The 19,171-nt window shown below is 40.6% G+C and overlaps 1 protein-coding gene across 1 annotated transcript in view; it reads left to right on the top strand.

The window, feature by feature from the left end:
* Positions 1-286: 286 nt before the first annotated feature.
* LOC139543622 (protein FAM163B-like) overlaps positions 287-19,171 on the top strand; it is a 48,758-nt gene continuing 29,873 nt past the window's right edge. Inside the window, exon 1 of the mRNA XM_071349888.1 lies at positions 287-1,807. The gene's annotated coding sequence lies outside the window, so the exon portion shown is untranslated. The remainder of the gene's footprint in view (positions 1,808-19,171) is intronic.

Genomic DNA, 19,171 nt, shown 5'->3' with positions numbered 1-19,171 from the left:
ATGAATAAGCCATTATAAATGCTTATAAGTATATATACATGTTTTATGCATTATTATAAATGTTGTAGGCTATAATTCATTATGAATTGAAAGGCTTATGACGCTTATAAATGCGTGCGGCTGCTGTCCGTGGTGCTGAAACATACAAACTTCAATCAGTTGTGTGTGTCACATGTTGATGGGGCTGCTGTGAAAAATGTCAGAAATATAGAAACAGACTGTTAATACCTACCAAAGTGTACAGAAACTTGCCGTGCGAGTAGCCTAGTCTTAGCCTGGTTGCCAGTCTGTTTAGCTAACATTCCACTCCTTGTACTCCATGTCATGTGCCAAAGGAAACAGACTGGCAACCAGGCTAGTCTAGCCTATTAAATTGCAGTGGTTCATAACCGCTTCATGAAAAGTGGGCAATTAAACTGATGAGTAGATCTTCTTATATAGTCGTCCTATCGAAGATGAGAATGACAGAAGTGGTGGCGAATCTAACTCTCACCACATCGACATCTTTCCGAAGCCTGAATCTCAAGAGTCGATTTCTTAATGACTCAACTTGCCACGGTCTTACCATTTCCATACTCTAAATGGGCATTTGGGCATAGGAGGACCGCTGATTTAACGACTACTGCTCTCTGATCATCCGCGGTTTATCGGATTCAGCAGTGAGAGTTCGTGTTTCGTGTGTTTTTGTTCCGTCTCCATCTCAACGCCTTCGATTGGAGCACCCCCAACGCCGATCATTTTAATGCCTACTAATCTTAATTTGGTCTGCGAGCGCAAGAAAATAGACTACAAAGCCAGGCTACAACGCGCAGTACACGACAATCAAAAATTATTGAGCGACTACCCCGCAGAAGAATCTGACCGAGTGTCAGCAATACGGGCTACAGTAGCTGGCTGCCTGGATTTACCAACTGCAGCCACAAGCGCCCGTGACCACATTACCAGTTGAGCCAAGACTTGTAGGGGAAAAATAACAGATTCAAATCCATGACTGTTATTTCTCAAAGAAGCCCCGACGACTGGAAATCTGACCCCTTTTAATGGTGAATAACAGCTTCGTGATATGGAGCTGTCGTGTTTCCCCCACATGACCGTTACACTTGCTGTCCTTATATGCGGTATCGGTGTAGGGTCCGTATTTTGAAGATACCAGGCAGTCACAATAGCCTACAACCTATCAAACTTAATCCAAGTGGATGCTGATGGTGCATGACTGCCGTATAAAAAAACACAGTTGGTCGACTCTTTTGATGTAGGTTATTTTGAGATTAGCATAAGCAGCTTTGGAGACGTTTATATTTTTTTGCGTTACATATCATTGAAAGGAGCCTGGAATTGGCCTTAAGACTTTTCTATCGCCAACTGAATGAGGATATCGGAATGAGGGGAGAGCTACACAAGCAAAACAAATAAACAACGTGAAAATAACGAAAGGACAACAGCGATTTGAACGTGGTAGCTCGTGTGGACTCAACACTATTTCTTTTGAGGTGTTAAGAGTTTTTATTGAGTTTTTATTTCGTTGCGATTTTGCTAGACATTATGAACTCATTTTTTACTTCTTAAATCCTTTCCATAGTTCTTCGTGTAACGGTTTTGTGGACTGGTCACTTTGCGGAAAGGAAAGAGGTCACCATAACTGTTTTGGTTACGCTGAAGCAGTGGCAAGAAGCTAATCAGTATCACCCGAGGCTGCCCCGCGACCATTCGGGGTTTCATGTGCCAGCCTCACTGATTCTCGGAATAGAGCTCTCACGAGCCATCAACAACTCAGATGCGACCCGGTGCATTTCAAATATCTGCAAAGGTAAGGTGTTAGCCTAGCCATAGCTCCAGCAGCATGCTTTTGCCTAGAACGCGTGTCCTGATAGTTTCCTTCTGAAGTAGCTGTTGTTAGTTGTATAATTTCTCGACATTTGCATGACTAAACTTTATCTTTCTCGAATCAAGCTAAAAATGCTGTGTGGCTTTGTGTTATCGGATGACGCTATAATCAGGTGTACCCATGCTTTGTTGTTCTTTGGGTTGACATTTGGACTAATTGTTGGCTATTGATTATCATCCCGAAAGACACTGTTGTTACACCTTTTCATAAAACGAATCATCGCCACAGGCCTACGATCACAACTTGGAATAATTGAAGTCTTGTGTTTTCGAGTTTCCTCTCTCTACAGTAGTATTTAGGCTGCTGTCCATGGTGCTGGAGTGCACAAACTTGAATCTAGCGTCTAGCTCCCTTCTCTCTCTCTCTCTCTCTCCCTCTATCTCTGTGTGTGTGTGTGTGTGTGTGTGTGTGTGTGTGTGTGTGTGCAAGCTAGTTAAGCAGGGAGAGTTCAGAGTTGAAGCGGTTTTGCAGAATGTACCCAACTGTTTAGGGCTGGCTACTGACAAAACTTAAGTGGTATGATCAAACCAGACTCAAATTTCCCCCTCCTCCTTGTGTGCTTGTCTCTGTCTCACCGCTGCTCTCCTCTCCATAAAATAGTCTGCATCTGATGCTGTGTTATGATGCAGCCCTTATGTGACAGTGGAACCGCCTGCAGAGAGGTCTGCATGGTCATTGGTCACCATCATGCTAACACAAGTCTACAGCAGGCAGGGGAGGAAGGCTATGGAGACACGACTACAGAAAGCTGGGCTAGGGAAGCTATAGACGAGAGAGTGGCTGGAATGGACGTTCCCATTGTATTTCTATGTTGGAAGCAGGGTCTGTGCCAGCATGGACACCATGCTAAAGCAGGCTAAAGCAGGCATGGGGCCTAAAGCTGTGGAGGCCATAGAAATAATATCACTAGAACTGACATTCCCTATCAAGTTGACGTTCAGTGATGCTTGGATTGACTTCTATAATAGCAGGGTTTCCATGTTACATCAGGCAGGGGAAGTCTGATGAAGGTTATGGAGGCAGTGTTTGCATTATACCTTGAACCCAGAACCTTGTTGTGTGCATGTGTGTAACATTCTGTCATGAGAGCCCCAGCATGGTCACAATGTCTGTGAAGGACAGCAGGCAGGGGGCGATTAGGCAGGGTCTGCAACAGTCACCAGCAGTGATGTCATATGTCATCCCTGATGCTGTGTCTCTCTGAGTGGAGAGGGAGGAGGGGCGGAATCTGTTATCCCCAGTGGTGACTCGTTCTGTGACCCTTCCAACACCCTTGGACCCCTGGAAACAGAGCAATGAGTGACTGTTTTCCTGCCTCACTGCCTCCCTCCCTGCCTGCCTGCCTGTCTCCCTGCCTCCCTCGCTCCCTGCCTGCTTCCCTGCCTGCCTATGTCCCTTCCTGCCTGATTCCCTCACTGCCTGCTTCCCTCACTGCCTGCCTGCCTCCCTGCGTGTCTGCCCCCCCCCCTCCATCCCTCCCTCCTTGCCTGCCTGCCTTCTGGTCTCGTACTCCCTTACTACTGATTGGGAAGGCTGACTGAATTGGGGGAAGGGCATATTCTCAATGATAATGTTGAACAGTTCCCCTCTTCCCTGTCCCTATTGTCTTCATCTCCCATCCCCCTCATATAGTGACACCTTTACATGTTGCGCACACACACTAATGGCCAGAGCCGTCTTCATCGCAAGAGTGATTGCGATAAATACGAGCCCATTCCAAAGGGTCATCCCAGCAGGAGGAGGAGGAGGACACTGAGGAAGAAACGGGTCCAGATCTCTGTGTTTTCATTTCTCCCCAAAGACTACTCATATCTGTAGTAATGCTGTCCACGTGGTGACAAGACCGTCCATTGGGATTTTTACATATTCTTACACTGTACATATTACTTGTAGGCTGGGGCTGCCTGCATTCTTACACCACATACAGTAAATTCCATACAGGGCTATAGTAGGCTGAATCTACCTTACAAGGCCTGTACATGCATGTTCATCAAGGGAATAATCAAGATTGGGCAGCACAGAACCATTGCCTCTAGAGTCTCTTGTGACGAACTTAACCAGCATGCACAGCAAGTGAGATTTGATTCTGAGTGCCAAGATTATTAACTCCGGTCTCTGTCATGTGATGTGTGTGGTGTCACCCTTTGTTCTCCCTAGTGGGAACCATGCTTTACTCTCTGCTCCATTGTCGCGTCCTCTTAATTCTGTCTTTGACTCACATCTAAGCCCAGTAGTTTGAGAGAGCAGAGCACCACACACACACACACACACACACACACACACACACACACGCACACGCACACGTGCACACATGTGATACCCACTACCCTATATTACATCCCCACTCCCATTTTCACAAGTCCCCTGACACCACGACACCCTCCACCCCGACAGTTGGGGAAAGAAGAAACACACACACGTAAACACACACACACACAGGAGAAACACATATACACACATGTAAACACACACACAGGAGAAACACATATACACACATGTAAACACACACACAGGAGAAACACATATACACACACATGTAAACACACAAACACAGGAGAAACACATACACACACATGTAAATACACACACACAGGAGAAACACATACACACACATGTAAACACAAACACAGGAGAAACACATATACACACACATGTAAAACACAAACACAGGAGAAACACATATACACACACATGTAAACACAAACACAGGAGAAACACATACACACACATGTAAACACACACACACAGGAGAAACACATATACACACATGTAAACACACACACACAGAAGAAACACATACACGCACATGTAAATACACACACACAGGAGAAACACATACACACACATGTAAACACAAACACAGGAGAAACACATATACACACACATGTAAACACAAACACAGGAGAAACACATATACACACATGTAAACACAAACACACAGATTGAGAGAGAAGAGCACAGCAGCAACCCCATGAGCTACACCATTACAGCTGTTTTCAATCACTTTGGTGCATTTTTGTCAGATGTAAGTGGTATATTTTAAAAACTCTAGACTAATAACACGTGTAATGCCCCTTGTCTTATACTCAGAACGTTTGATTTTGCGTTCATTGGAGTTAAACACATCTTTCACCCCTGAGTCATTCATGCAAAATCAACATTTTCTGCGAAATACCATGAGAACATTTTTTTTTGTCACCAATAGATCAGATACACCATTTAGTGTTGATTAGAAGGAATAGTAGATGATAAATAATATCCATTACAGTATTTGGATATAACTTGACACGCAGAATTTATTTTTGCAAATCATATTTTTCATTGACAAGTATGTCAGTCTTACAGTTTCATTATCCTTATACCAGCGGTTCCCAAACTCGGGGTTGCGACCCCGTGTGGGGTAGCCTGATATGAAAATGGGGTCGCCGGGAGAATTTCAAAAAGCCTGGTGAAAAAAGATCTATACAGATTTTGTTTTTCATTTGATAAATAAAATATTCTAATATCATTGTAATGTGGTTAACCTGAAAAATCGAAATGAAAATGTTTCTAAAATTATTTTTAATAGATAAAATTCAAACAATGAGAGGGCGCCCTTAGATCGTGGGAAAAGGCTGCACTTGACCGTTGCATTTGAGTCACGGTGAATGGCTAGGCCTGCTATGCTTCTGCAAAATACACCGCACACTATAGGCTAGTGGGATAGAATGGTGGGCTTTTGCACATATGGGGCTCCGTCTATGGTGGGACGGCAGGCAGGCCTCCTAGTTATTGTGTCTCCCTCGGCCATATGGACGCGTTGTATGATATACAGAGAGCAACTGGCAGCAAAAGAGCTGAGCGCAGAACTCGGAGATATACTGCAGCAGGTAACTTCGATTTAAAATCAAATCACATCCAGTACGCACACGTCTGTTCGCATTATTGTGTGGAGATACGGAACAATTTACTATTTCACACCGAGGCTTGGTGGTTATCAATGGGGAGAATGTTGGAAAGATTTTTCGAATTGACGGAGGAATTGTTTTTAAAAAGCGTTAACTTTCTGTGTGAGGACAATAAAGTGTGTCTCCTTGCCTACGTAACAGATATAGGCTATTTGGAAAACTGAACAAACTGAACACAAACATGCAGGGGAACTACAAAAACATTCTACTGATGAGTGGATTCAGAGGAAAGACACACACGCACGAAGAAACGCACACACACACACACACACACATTTTCACCACAGTCTCCCAGCAGCAGCCATCATGCTCCCAGCCTCCCAGCATGTTACACATGTCCCCCCCCCACCCTCCTCTCGCCTCTTCCCCCCCGTCCTCCCCCCTCCTCCTCTGGCCCCTCCTCCACTACCATCATCATGTAGCCCTGGCCTCAGCCCTCAGCTTCAGTCACAGGGTGCTTAGAGACCTGGTTGCCATGCCTCCTTCAGCAGGGCTATGACCGAACAACATGAAAGGCTGCGTCTGAAATGGCACCCTATTCCAATACAGTGCATTACTTTTGACTGGGCTCTGGTCCAAGGTTGTGCACTATAGAATAGGGTGCCATTTTGGACGACATCAGTCTCCACATTAGACTCACCAGCCTATGAAGAAAGGGCCTGCGGAAATTAATTCAATGGATATCAAGGCACTGGGATGTAATGTTTCCCAGTCTGTGTTATAACCCAGAATGCCACATGCTCTGTGATATGTTCTTCATACAGGACGAAGTACATACTGTACAGGATATTTCTCAAGTCGTGTCTTAGATGGTTCTTCAATATTTTGGCCCGTTTATTAGGTACACCACCCCGTTCACAGGAAGTTAGAATGGGCAAAACGGGTGACCTAAGTGACTTTGAGCGTGGTACGATCGTATGGTAATTTAGCAGACACTTTTACCCAAAGCGACTTACAGAACTGTCAGTTAACAGTGACACATACAAAATATTCAGGATATGGCACACGTAAGAATCAAACAAACAACCTTGTTGTTACCAGCATCGTATGTTCTTTGCACAGTAGGCAGACAGGATGCATCTCAACTCCTTTCTTGGGTGGCTGTTGGATGACTCTTGGAGGCTTCAAATGTATCTTTGTTATGATGTACTGGCTTAACGGCAGCAATTTGAATGTGCATGTTGTTGTTGTTGAATGTATGGAGAAAGACACACGGCAGGTTACAACTGTGTGTCAGAACATAGTGGTTAGTCCATACCAGACACTTCTCCTAGCACTGTTTCAATGCACAGCCGCCTACAGTCACCACGGCAACACAGAGGCAAACCGCAAGAGCGAGAGAAAGGAGGCCGAAATAAATAACAAGGAAAAGACTTGAATGGCGGTCTGCCAAAACAAAGGATGGAGATATAAAAAGATGAAGGAAAGAAGAAAATAAACTATTTTAGTGGCGCTGACTGTACATGCTTGCCCTACAGAAGCCACTCTGTAAAGAGGAAGAGGGAGAGGAGACAAAGGGGCTTTTTATTTCATTCTGGTGAACAGAAGTTAGAGGAGACAACTTTTCCAGTAAAATAGAAAGCAGGGCTTGGAGGTTAACCTTCAGCTTCTAATAAATGACCTCTGTTGATATTCACTCAGCCAACAGTCTCAACCTTTTTATGTTACTGTAACCCAGGCCCCGTTACATGTTGTTCTGCCCAGAGAGTACCCCCTCAAGTGCAACTGGCCATTAGGCCAAGGCCGCGTCCATAATGGCACCCTGCGCACTACTTTTGACCAGGGCCCATAGGGATCAGGGCCTAATTTCCCAGTTGCATGTAACTTAAAGACATTATCCTGTACTTTGGCGACTAGTAAGTGTTTTCTAAACCTCCCACTTTGGGCTGGATGTGTCAATGTGTAGTTCTATGAGCAGAATTACTGTCTTACCTCAATTAGCCAAGAAATCCCTAGTTTGAAAGCAACTGTTTTCCAGAAGCTGTGTGGCACCATTTTCTTGACATTTACCCCCGTGTGGGCCAGCCAACTAGCAATTAGAGTTTCAGCCAATCAGCCCCCCGGCATTTGAGTGACAGGTAGCATGAGGCACACACAGTAGAGAGAGCAGAGCAATAATAGGATGCCCACATCTGCACATTTGTGACTTAGTATGCAATTTTCTGGGACAAATACTGACTAGAAAGTATACAAAAGTACCAGAGAATACTTTTTAAGTGTTTCCCAAACAAGAATCACGTAGAGTGGGTCAAAATAAGAAAAGCTGCTCTCGGATCAGCTTTCTCCATTCAAAACGTACTTTAACATTATTCCACAATACTGATGACAGATCAGCTCCTGACCTAGAGAGAAATTACCACCTATGGCTGTTTTATATATTTATTTTTATTTAACTAGGCAAGTCAGTTAAGAACAAATTCTTATTTTCAATGACGGCCTAGGAACAGTGGGTTAATTAACTGCCTTGTTCAGGGGCAGAACGACTAGTAACCTTTCGGTTACTAGTCCAACGCTCTAACCACTAGGCTACGCTGTAAATAGGCTATTGAGGCAGTTTATTATGCTTACCCAATAATAGTGCACTGAATAACAGATTGGGCACATCATTGTGCACATGTTTTAAAACATCATGAAACGGATTGAGGCAAAAATGAAAAACTGTAGCGTAGTTACAAAAACTAAATTGATTGAACATGACATTTATTTAAATAGGATTGAAATAGCCTATGTAGGCCTGTGTAGCCTATATTTTCATGCCATCATCTCAGTTTTCATTTTATCTTTCACTTGTTGTAACAACTGCCAATACTTTGGCAACTTTGTATTGGTAGTCAACTTCGTTCTGAAGATATTGGCAGTCACAGTCAGACAGATAGCATAAACATATTGATTCTATGTTTAGCTGAGATCTTCTGTGAATAAATAGTGATGAGGAAGGGCAAAAAAGCATCTAATGATGCACTTTGGCTGCTCTATGAGTGGTCTGGATCAATCATAGATGTGCGAAGGTTTAAAGAGCCACGTTACTAACGAAGGCTCAGGGGTACACCTCGGTTCTAACGATGGTCTTAACGCTACGAAGGCTTTGGGAAACGAGACCCAGGTCAAAATTAGTGCACTATATAGGGAATAGGGTGCCATTAAAAAAAAATATTTCACCTTTATTTTATCAGGGAGTCATACTGAGACCAAGGTCTATTTTACAGATGAACCCTGAATTACATAAATTACAGAAAATACACACATCAAACTATAAATACAAAATGCAAGCCGAAAGAGAAACAAGGACATAAAAACAAACACATTAATCAGTAATAAGGTCCTCAATCAGCCTTCTGAATTGCCCTAGAGGGACCAGAACATCAAATTGAAGATTGTTCCACAAATAAGGTGCATAAAAGCTAAAAGCTGATTTACTCAACTCAGTAGAGACCAAAGGAATTTCCAGAGTTAGACGTCCCTGAGACCGGGTGTGGTAACTCTTATGTCTAAAGTTTAGTAACGATGTTAGATACAGTGGAGCTTTTTGTAAAAGGGCTTTATAAATGAAAAGATAGCAATGTATCAACCTACGTGACATCAAAGTGGGTCAACCAACTTACTGGTAGAGAATGCAGTGGTGAGTACTAAAATTGTTGCGCTATGATAAACTGCATCTAACAGCTTCAATGAAGCGGCAGCTGCGTTCATATAGATGATGTTGCCATAGGAACGTTGACTGAATAATCTGCGTTCTTCTATTTAGCAGGCAGGCAGGACCTGTTGTTATAGAAGAAGCCCATTTTATTCTTAGCTTCTTAACGAACTCATCGATATGGTTTTTAAACCCTTTCCTGCAGTCAAATCACCAAATTGCCCTCTATTGGCCCCATGGGTGTAATGTTATTCATATTTTTCATCATTTCATCATTACTAAACATTATTTCTGAAAACCCACTGAAATTCCGGTGTTTCTATGTTAAACGGTTTTGTTATATTTCAGTCTTCTGTGATCTATATAAAGTGTAATATTGGGATGCAAACTCAAAATGTTATACGTTTCAACTCTGTATCTGACATGGTACAGGTGTCATATTTTGTAAGCCCGTAACCATGTGTGTGAGGTGTATACTTTTGTTTCAAAGTAGATTTGTTCAAGATTACTGAGAAACACTCTGTGTGACCCTAATCTGGCCACTGCAGTAAAATGTTACTAAAAACCAGCTTTTCATCATTCCAAGTGCCCAGATATTTGTAAACAGGGACACGATCAATGTAGACATATAAAGTACATATTCATAAATCATCAGAGTTGTTTTCATGCGCTCTAGAGAACAACATGTTTTACTTGCGTTCAACACTAATTTCAGGTCAATAAAGTTTTTCTGTAATACGATGAAGGCAGACTGTAGTTCAGATGGAGCCTGATCAACCGTGGGGGCAATAGCATATGCAACAGTATCATCGGCATACAAGTGCAGGTTACAATTCTTTTACAGACATGTCAATATTGTTAATGTAAAAAGTATAGGACCCGGAATCGAGCCCTGCGGGACACCTTTCATAATATCCAGGAAACCTGATTTAACGCCATCAGTAGATATGCATTGAGTTTTATCCGTCAAGTCATTGTTAAGACAGTTACATGCAGCCTGGTCTAGGCCAATTGAGGAAAGCTTCTGAATTAGCAACGAGTGATCTACAGTATCGAGAATGCCTTCGACAGGTCAATGAAGAGGGCAGCACAATGTTGCCTTTTATCTATACAGTTAACCACACAATTTATAATAATAATTTGGGTCGCAGCCCTTCTCTTATGAGTCTTCCCCACGTTGTACACTCTGTGAATAGGCCAGGTTAGCGTTATGAAACCAGGCTGACTGCTATGCTCACGTTAAGTTTCACTTTCCTTTGAGCTGCTCTCGAGATCAGGCTGGTTTAACAAGGCTTAATCCGGGTATCCTCAGGGGTACTAGCATAGATATAGAACACTAGATAGGCTGATATTATATAGCACCTATATATGGTCTGTGGTTACTAGTACCCCATGTTTAGAACCAACAATGACGTATAGCAGTGAATAATCAACACTAACAAGACAGTGAAGTTTCACACCGCACAGACCAATTCTTCAAAGGTTCACGGACGATCAGAGCATTGAATGCCAGACATGACGTGATCCTGCATGGTGTACGTTCTCTACACAGATATTCAGTATACAACAACAGCCATGTCTGTCTGATGGGGATTGTGATCGATAGTGTTCTTTTGTCATGTTCTCATTCTAGAACAGATCATGTGATTCAATGCAATGTGGTGTTCTGGGTATGGTATTGTATATGTGACGGATGACAGTTTGGCAAGCTGAGCTCTTCTTATGGAGTATCTGTCTGTGTGCTTTCCAGGATCTTTACGTTGACATTAAGCTGTCTGCCTTCTAGGCAAAGTGTGTGTATGTGTTGTGTGTGTGTGTGCGGGGGGTCCGTCTGTCTGCTGACAATGTGCTACTTACTGTTCGATCTTCCCCTCCTGCTCGAAGAGAAAGGCACTGTTGGGGTCATTTGGAAGTGAAGACTAGCTAACAAGGTTATCATTATGTAATATGGGTCTTGGATCTTTTCTCAGAAACCTACCCACTCATATCATCTTTGTTGCCTGCCTCTTGTGTATTATAAGGTGTGGCTGGGTACAGGTACTGTAGGTCAGGTGTGTCTGTGTGCGTGCTTCTATGTCTCTGTTTTACAATATGTATGTGTATTTGTGCATCTAAATGTCTGTTGTCTGTCTGTACAAACCCATTTCCTACTCTGCCTGGGGTGTCAACTGACCTGACCCCGCCCTCCAAGCTAAGACCAACCAATAACCATCAGTCTCTCTGATTGGGTCTGATTTGATTGGTCCTGTGTTAAGACGAAAAAGATTGAGGGAAAATCATTAGGATTCTCTGATTGTATGGCATCGGGGAGCTAGTGTAATTGAATTGTTTTTAATTCTCCTGAGACTCCTGAGAAAAAAGAAAAAAAAAGAAGTGAATTACATTTGTTCCAGGGCAGTGAGTTATTATATTCTCAGCGTTCTGGTCTAGGAGTGTCATGGCTGTTTGTAAGATGTGTTAGAGAGAGACAGACAGAGAGCTCCGTTGACAGTATTGTTGATGGAAGTAGACACACACACACACACACACACACACAGACAGACACACACACGTGATGTAATGCTAGACTGAAAGCTTGTTTGCATAGTTAGGATTGTCAGGCCCTGTTGCTTGCCTCTTGTGTGTGTTTTTCCAATAGTCTCTCTTCATAATCCCTCCAACTACAGTCATTATATCCAGTATGAGGCTGCTAGATATGATTAGAAGAATTCCTTGTGGCCACTGCTGATGATTCTAATCATATTATACTGTTGATGATTCTAATCATATTATACTGTTGATGATTCTAGTCTCATTCTACTGTTGATGATTCTAGCTATATTATACTGTTGATGATTCTAGCTATATTATACTGTTGATGATTCTAATCATATTATACTGTTGATGATTCTAATCATATTATACTGTTGATGATTCTAGTCTCATTATACTGTTGATGATTCTAGTCTCATTATACTGTTGATGATTCTAGCTATATTATACTGTTGATGATTCTAGCTATATTATACTGTTGATGATTCTAGTCATATTATACTGTTGATGATTCTAGTCATATTATACTGTTGATGATTCTTGTCATATTATACTGTTGATGATTCTAGTCTTATTATACTGTTGATGATTCTAGTTATATTATACTGTTGACGATTCTAGTCATATTATACTGTTGCTGATTCTTATCATATTATACTGTTGATGATTCTAGTCTCATTATACTGCTGATGATTCTAATCAGATTATACTGTTGATGATTCTAATCGTATTATACTGTTGATGATTCTAATCATATTATACTGTTGATGATTCTAATCATATTATACCTTTGATTCTAGTTTTCTTATTATACCTTTGATGATTCTAATCATATTATACTGTTGATGATTCTAGTCTCATTATACTGCTGATGATTCTAATCATATTATACTGTTAATGATTCTAATCATATTATACTGTTAATGATTCTAATCATATTATACCTTTGATGATTCTAGTTTTCTTATTATACCTTTGATGATTCTAATCATATTATACTGTTGATGATTCTATTCATATTATACTGTTGATGATTCTAGTCTCATTATACTGCTGATGATTCTAATCATATTATACTGTTAATTATTCTAATCATATTATACTGTTAATGATTCTAATCATATTATACTGTTGATGATTCTAATCATATTATACTGTTGATGATTCTAATCATATTATACTGTTGGTGATTCTAATCATATTATACTGTTGATGATTCTAATCATATTATACTATTGATGATTCTAATCATATTATACTGTTGATGATTCTAATCATATTATACTGTTGATGATTCTAGTCATATTATACTGCTGATGATTCTAATCATATTATACTGTTGATGATTCTAATCATATTATACTGTTGATGATTCTAGTCTTCTTATTATACTGTTGATGATCCTAGTCATTTTATTATACTGTTGATGATTCTAGTCATCTTATTATACTGTTGATGATTCTAATCATATTATACTGTTGATGATTCTAGTCTCATTATACTGCTGATGATTCTAATCATATTATACTGTTAATGATTCTAGTCATATTATACTGTTGATGATTCGAATCATATTATACTGTTGATGATTCTAGTCTTCTTATTATACTGTTGATGATTCTAGTCTCATTATACTGTTGATGATTCTAATCATATTATACTGTTGATGATTCTAGTCATATTATACTGCTGATGATTCTAATCATATTATACTATTGATGATTCTAATCATATTATACTGTTGATGATCCTAGTCATTTTATTATACTGTTGATGATTCTAGTCAACTTATTATACTGTTGATGATTCTAATCATATTATACTGTTGATGATTCTATTCATATTATACTGTTGATGATTCTAGTCTCATTATACTGCTGATGATTCTAATCGTATTATACTGTTGGTGATTCTAATCATATTATACTGTTGATGATTCTAATCATATTATACTGTTGATGATTCTAATCATATTATACTGTTGATGATTCTAGTCATATTATACTATTGATGATTCTAATCATATTATACTGTTGATGATTCTAATCATATTATACTGTTGATGATTCTAATCATATTATACTGTTGATGATTCTAGTCTTCATATTATACTGTTGGTGATTCTAGTCTTCATATTATACTGTTGATGATTCTAGTCTTCTTATTATACTGTTGATGATTCTAGTCTTCTTATTATACTGTTGATGATTCTAGTCTTCATATTATACTGTTGATGATTCTAGTCTTCATATTATACTGTTGATGATTCTAGTCTTATTATACTGTTGATGATTCTAATCTTATTGTACTGTTGATGATTCTAGTCTTCTTATTGTACTGTTGATGATTCTAGTCTTCTTATTATACTGTTGATGATTCTAGTCTTCATATTATACTGTTGATGATTCTAGTCTTCTTATTATACTGTTGATGATTCTAGTCTTCATATTATATATAGTGTTGATGATTCTAGATTCCATTATAATATAGAGCTGTTAGTTATAGCGTTATTATGGCATTGTAATTATCAGTTTATAGTGAAAATGCATAATCCTAATCCAATGTCTCTTGCATCATATGAAATAAATGGCCTCTATATACACTACCGTTCACAAGTTTGGGGTCACTTAGAAAGGCCTTTGTTTTTGAAAGGAAAGCACATTTTCTGTCCATTTAAAATAACATCAAATTGATCAGAAATACAGTGTAGACATTGTTAATGTTGTAAATGACTATTGTAGCTGGAAACGGCAGATTTTTTATGGAATATCTACATTATGCATACATTATGCATAGGCCAATTATCAGCAACCATCACTCCTGTGTTCCAATGGCACGTTATGTTAGCTAATCCAAGTTTATAATTTTAAAAGGCTAATTGATCATTAGAAAACCAGTTTGCAATTAAGTTAGCACAGCTGAAAACTGTTGTCCTGATTGAAGAAGCAATAAAACTGGCCTTAGACTAGTTGAGTATCTGGAGCATCAGCATTTGTGGGTTCGATTACAGGCTCAAAATGGCCAGAAACAAAGAACCTTCTTCTGAAACTCGTCAGTCTATTCTTGTTCTGAGAAATGAAGGCTATTCCATTCGAGAAATTGCCAAGAACTGAAGATCTCGTACAACGCTGTGTACTACTCCATTCACAGAACAGCGAAAAGTGGCTCTAACCAGAATAGAAAGAGGAGTGGGAGGCCCCGGTGCACAACTGAGCAAGAGGACAAGTACATTAGTGTCTAGTTTGAGAAACAGACGCCTCACCTTCATTTCTCAGAACAAGAATAGACTGACGGGTTTCAGAAGAAAGTCTTTGTTCCTGGCCATTTTGAGCCTGTAATCGAATCCGCTGATGCTGAATGCTGATACTTTAATCAGGACAACAGTTTCCAGCTGCGCTAACTTAATTGCAAAAGGGTTTTCTAATGATCAATTAGCCTTTTAAAATAATAAACTTGGATTAGCTAACACAACGTGCCGTTGGAACACAGGAGTGATGGTTGCTGATAATGGGTCTGTATGCCGATCTAGATATTCCATTAAAAATCTGCCGTTTCCAGCTACAATAGTCATTTACAACATTAACAATGTCTACACTGTATTTCTGATCAATTTGATGTTATTTGAATGGACACATTATTTTGCTTTTCTTTCAAAATCAAGGGCATTTCTAAGTGACCCCAAACTTTTGAACGGTAGTGTATGAGGTCTTCTTGGTTTTAGATGGAAACTCCTCTGCTCGAAGTTTAATTAGTGCTAGGCACAATAAATAGATAACCTTTGGACGCTGCTCACAATTTGCTCTCTATTCATTTTTCCATCAATCGTCTTCCGTCCTGGAGGCGTACGCTATGTGGGAACACAATTTGCTCCAGGTCAGGGCAAAGCTTTGGTCAGCTGTGTCTGATCTATTTCCTGTTTTATCTGTGTGTTCCTTCAGCTGAGTTATTCACCATGTAGTCGTGTGATGCCAGACATCACACCATAGATTGGTTAGTGGTAGCTAGATGGTGACCATTGTCAGTCGTGTGTTTGAGCTGTACGTGTCTGCCTCTCAGTCAGTGTTTCTTACTGTGTGTCTTCTTGGAACAATGCTGATGAATCACAAGATCACAAAGCTGTAATTCAGGCTTAATTGAATTGTCCGTCTCAATTATGTGTGAATTGGTGTGTACCGTCTTGGCCCTGTCTTTCACACAAACACTAACTAGGTGCATCACAGCACTATGGAATGCGTGGGTTGTAACGACTCGCCTCAGCCTCTCAACACCAGAAGCCAAGGGTACATGTTAATATGCTGTTGCCATGACTACAGGCTGACATTTTGTGCTCCAAGGGGTGTGAACTGATGTGTCTGTTATAGTAAGGATGTCATGTTGACCTGTCAGAGAGCAAGGTTGGGGACGGTTGAATGGGCATAGTATGACCCTGATGTACTGAATGTGTTGGCTTCTCGAGCTGTGTACGTTCTGTATACATAGACTAGCTGGCATATGTCATATAAGACATCATGTCGTATATGTCCCCAGACAGGGGGGCCACAGGCAAAACAAGTGTGTCTTTGTCAAAAGGATTCTCAGATACAGATCTGACTTAAAGGCGTTGCATGGTCAATCTGTTGTCGGAATTGGCTGTACACCATTTACTGCGATGCCGCTCTCCGCAAACTTCAGGGCTTTCATACTTCTTGTGCTTAGCGGAGCAGAGCAGAGCTATTGTGAAGGAGGTTGTCAAGGAAGTGAGTTAGTGTTTATACAGCACGTACCGCCCCCACCTACCGTCAACCAATCATGTAAATGCGGAGCTATACGGCGCCATCCGCATTTTTACAAAATTTGATTTGGCCTCTGCATGCCTCCGGAGGCTCCGCAATTACGTCACACCTTCCATACGAAGCCTCCGACCACATCTTTGGATCAAGCATAAATTGGCTTTCACAGTAAGCATATGGCTCAGTCGTTTTGGCCCCCTTGGAAGTATAGGGTTGGGTATCACCTCAGTCTATATTTTACTGACATAGCTCACAAAAAAAACATGTATAATGGAAATATATTTGTGCGATGTTTATGTTTTGCCAGGATTTTTTTCTCACCATGTGATATGACCCAGGAAAAACTGTGTGCCATAGTTCTGAGAAATGTTCAGGTGCAATTCATGGTGCGGCACCAGCACATATAAAATGTGGAACTTGATGAACTCCCAAGCCTGTATAACAGTTGGTTTACACTGTCATGGTCAGTTGGGCATATTTTAGCTGTGTCACCGTGTCACTGGCAGCATCATGTTCATCTGGACCCTGTGACGTGTCTGTCTCTCTGATAAACTCATCCCCCCCCCCCCTTCTCTCCATCTCACTCATTCGTCACCCCCCCCCCCCCCCCCCCCCCTCTGTGTGCCTCATTTCTCCAGTCTCGGTGGGGATTGATGGATCTCTCTTTTTTTTCCTCTCGGGTGCGCACTCTCTTTCTCTATCTCTCTATTCCACCACCTGCCTCACCAGACGCTGGAGGAGGGAGATGACGGGATGACAGGAGGACAAAAGAGGGAACTGTTGTGTTCATATCTTAATCTTTAGCTAGATTTCCGTCCAATTTGGTACAGATTTTCATGTGAATATTATAGAATTTGTATGAAAAAAAATTGACATTTTACCACCAGAGGTGTTTCCATCAGACTGACTTTGTTGCGGATAAAAGTCTGTACAGATCTGGGATCTTAATGTGAGACAGTTTGCTACAGCAGGAAAATAATCCTGCAGCAACAGGAAATGCAAAATATTATGTTGATTATAATTAATGGACATTTTTGTAGGGGTTGGCACATTTTTCGTAAGGGAAAAAAGTGCAAATTACAAACTTCAGAAGCTTTTTTCAACCTCAAATTCACTACAAGTTGAACATTTCCTGCATTGCAGTGTAGTTTTTTTTCTCAAAGGAACTCAGGCTTTATAAGCTTACTCTTGAAAGTTGTAATAGTAGAATGCATAAGGTGAGATTTCGAAATTGGGTAGTGCATCATAAGTTCCTCTTGTCATGTCAGTCATTGCATACCTTAGAGAGCTATTTAGGTTGTCCGAAATGTCCAGATCAACAAGCCCACGTCAGCTGTTTACATTTTTTTTTTTTAGCCCAGAGGCATTGTTGTAATTTATTAGTCACTCAAATATCGCATGAATACACATTAGACATGGCAAAATGTACACAATTCAGTGGCGATTTTAGCATGTAAATCTTGGTGGGGCAAAAAAGAAAGAAAGTGGGATGCATGCCAGCAAAGCCACTACAGAACAACACTAAACAATATATTAATTGCACTATACCGGTGACAAATGGTGCCCACAAACTGTTAGGGCCTACATAAAGCTTTCCCAACAGCAGTCCCAACATCTACCACTGCTACACCTGGCTGTCAGCGGAGCCTTGTCTGGCAGCGAAACAGTTCATTCAGCCTCATTTACTGCCTTTTAAAACATAGCTTATATGGCTGACTTGCTTAAACAAATGTGGTTTCTAATGACAATTGAGATTACAAACTATGGCATAAGGGGATGACAAGCGGATAAGAGGCAATGCGTAATTTCGATTAAGACATTAATGAGTGAGCTAGGACGGAGAAAGTCAAAATAACTATTTGTTTAGCACTTTTGAAATGTACAGCGACAGAATTCAGAACATGAGCCGTTCTTACAGTGCTCTCCCTTTACACCAAGTCAGAACCGTAGGATGAATAAAGGCGGCATATAACCAGACAATAAAAGCTCTAATAATATTCGATGATTACATTTCTCTAAAACAGGTTATAGGCTACATGTGCACCACCAAGTCAGAACAGTAGGCGAAATGAAGAGGGGTAAATAGACCAAATTATTAGGGTGAGGCACATGGGCTACTAACAGCTTACTACACAACATACACTTAGTATTACTTTCTTAGCTACAGTATACATATCTCCCTGGCATATTACATAATTTATGCAGCAGCATACAATACATTTTTGGACTCACCTTGTTGTGCTGTGCTCACTTGAACAGGAAGGTGGTCCTTCGTGGGCAATTTTGTCATCAAAGTCTGGCATTCTCTGACTTTATGGTGCTTTCAAAACAACTGGGAACTTGGGGAAAAAACAGGGTCCATTCATGATGACGTCATTGATCTTCAGGTCGTAGCTCTAGAAAG

Source organism: Salvelinus alpinus, chromosome 18, assembly GCF_045679555.1.
Source record: "Salvelinus alpinus chromosome 18, SLU_Salpinus.1, whole genome shotgun sequence".
Lineage (NCBI taxonomy): Eukaryota > Metazoa > Chordata > Actinopteri > Salmoniformes > Salmonidae > Salvelinus > Salvelinus alpinus.
Note: the sequence above shows the minus strand (reverse complement) of the source record. Positions and strands in the feature narration are given on the sequence as shown.